Here is a 3,123-nt window from a genome sequence, read left to right on the forward strand (position 1 = left end):
ACAGAGATAATTGAGTTGTTTGTGTACTGCTTGTAGGTACTGAAGGTTCAGTTTGTGGGCTTCATTTGAAGGTTGTTATCTGTCTAGAGATCAAAACTGTACAAAGCAGCAGAAGATAACAAAAATGGATGGTCCCATTTGGACACAAGGGATGTTTAAATCCCACTAACCAACAGATCAGCTGCCTCAAGATATTGGCAGTATCTTGCTTTAAGGTGATGAAGTAAATGTGGTTTTGTAAAGATTGTTAAGTGAAGTGACTCACTCAACATATATTGTCTGATTTTCTTTTTTTTTGTCTTTTATTTGTGATGGTACTCAGTAATCATTTTTTGGTACGTTGGGAGAAGTGAGCTGTTTTGTATTCATATTACAGTATGAACCCTTTTAATGTTTTGGATTCAAAATGATGCAAAAATCCCTCTTTCTTTTAGCCCTCACAATTCTGAAAGACGAGTGGATCGTGCACTCCATCCTCCTCCATCTGTGTCTCATTCAACCAAGATGGAATATTGCAGCTTTCCTACAGATACAACAGCTCTGGTTACTGTCCAAGTATCGCCGCCCCTCTCAGAGAGGATCTACATATTCTCACTCCATGATCTTTAGATAAAACCACCAGGGACATGTTTCAAATCAAAAGGTGTGTTTTCGTTCACAACAACAGGTAATCTATTCAAGCTGTCACAAAGAAATCTGTGCTACAACAAGCACCTGGATGAGTTGAAATGTCTTGTAAATGTCTTCTACTACTCTTCTTCACCCTGTGCGGCAGAAAGAGAAGGAGCTAAAGGCGTTCTCTGACTTGGTTCTGCCCCAGCCATGTCAGACTGAATCTGTAAAGCTAACATTGGGCAGCAGATATCTGAAGCTAGCGTCTGTGGGCTTTGACATCCTGTAATACACCTAATTGCCACCAGACATTACATCCACGTCTGTGGTGGGAAAAAAAATTAAAAGTCCTCCACAACCACCTGCTCTGTGCTCTGTTTAGCTTTAAAAATGTGGGGGGAAAGCGGGGTGAGAGGTCTTTGCTGTGCTTTTCTGACACCCGAGCTGAGGATCAGAGAACTGGAACGTCAGTCGAAATTTGAATTTGAGGCACATACGGATAGTTAAGGAGTATCCCCCTGTGCATTGTGTTGTAAGGATGCTTTTCTAATTCATGTGTTTTTGCAAGAGCGATGAAAGAAGGGGAGAAACAGGGCAAAGGTAGTATGGCGGCATAACCATAATTAGGTGATTTCTAAGTTTCGCAGCCATGTTCTGTAACACAGAGGAAACTTTTAATGAATGCTATGGCGAGAGGAGCGTTCAGATTTTCTATCCACCGCATCAGGTGTAGCCATGATTTTAACAGGGTTTATTTTTAGCTGTTTTGTTCATTTTCCCTGACCGGCATCCCGCGTGGGCTGTTTATTAGTTCCTCCCGTCCCTCAAACCTCCAAGATGAAAGATACGGAAACATTTCTTGAGAGTGTAATGATGAAATGACTTCATCGGGGTGGATCCTCTCACACCATTATCAGAAACAAGCCAAACTCCTCACTTTCTGTTAGCAGGTCAGCAAATCTCCATGTCTGCTGAGTGTGCGAGTGAGGAAATGGTGCATGTGTCCTATAATGGACTGGAGACCTGCTGGTTGCTCTCCTGCCTCTTTCCCAGAGAGTGCCGGGATAGAGTCCTGCAGATTAATGTTAGCTTGCATTAAGATGGACAGTTGGATTAAGTTGAATCTCCCTGTTTTAATCACTGCAGACATTAAACTACACACAAATGCACATGCTTGAAATAAGCTGTGGAAGGTGAAGTAGGAGCAACTGAGCATTAACCACCATTAACTGGTAACATGTTTACATTGACTTTTAACGCATTTTCAAAAATTTGCATCAAATAGAAAACAGAAACCACAAATTTTAATGATGTTCCAACACCTCTATGCTAGCTCGAGGTGATTTTGGATGAACGACTTTGCTGTTGGCTGCTGTGGATCCGAGGAGAGGGAACTTCAAGGCTCCTTCCTCCGTTTTAAGATTTACAGCCCTAATCAGAAGTTGGCCTTTGGTTGGAAATGTAGCGTGAATGATGTGATGAAACTGTCCCCACTCCGATGCTGTGATTTATCACGCAGTTCTGGGGTCGACGTAGAGCAGGAAAAAAAACCCTTCTGAGCCTGTCTTGTGTAGCCTCGGCCCTCCGCATTTGTCACAAAAACAAATAAATGCAAACTGGCATATTCTGCATGTTGCACCAATCTGTCACCGCCGGGATGATGCATCGGGTCACCAACCGTTCATCAACATGGATGATTATGTTTTGTGTGTAGCCGCATTTATAAATATTTTGCCGGGGCTCCAGCGGTTGTAGCTACGGCGGTTACACACAGTCCAGGCCTTCCTGAGATGAACCCAAGCATGTCCTGTGTGTCACTGTCTATACACGCTGAGAGGAAGCATGAACAACTGCAGTTTGGCACTTCCCCGGGGGGGCCTCAGCTGTGGTGGCGAGTCTCTGCACTGGAGAGCCTACGCTGCCCTTCCTCACGAAGTTTAGACATTTCCTGACTCCCCATTAAAGACATTATTGGACGCAGCAGAGAGGCCATAGCCAATCATCCCTTCGTGACATTTTGACAGCCCGATGAGGCAAAAGAAAAGCAGAGTTTCCCCAAAAGCCAGTTTCCCACATGCACACTAGTCCTGAGAAGGTCAGGAGTCTGTCTGGATCAGCGGTTTTAAGGTGGATGTCAACAGTTTCAGTAGTTTTGGTTCCCTTGGTTCATGTAAGGGGGAGCTCCATGTGTGAACACAGCACCAAAATAACTTCCTCCCCCTGCTACAACCTGATACCAGAAGAGTCGTCCTGATCTGGATCTGAACGTGCAGGCTCGTGCGAATAGACTCCACATTAGATCCTTGTACTGTCACGGCTGTTGTTATTTATATCTGCCACCTCCACTCATGTGATGATCTTGGTGACGAAGCTGTGACGATTGGCTCCTCTCTCCTCCCCCATTCGTCCACACACATCTCAACCTGACCCCCACCTCCTCCTCACTGCTCCTGTGTTCCATGCCCACCCAAGTCCCAGCAGTGAGCATCCCCCCCCCCCCAGTGGAAACAG

This window comes from Takifugu rubripes, chromosome 1 (assembly GCF_901000725.2).
Source record: "Takifugu rubripes chromosome 1, fTakRub1.2, whole genome shotgun sequence".
NCBI classification, from domain to species: domain Eukaryota; kingdom Metazoa; phylum Chordata; class Actinopteri; order Tetraodontiformes; family Tetraodontidae; genus Takifugu; species Takifugu rubripes.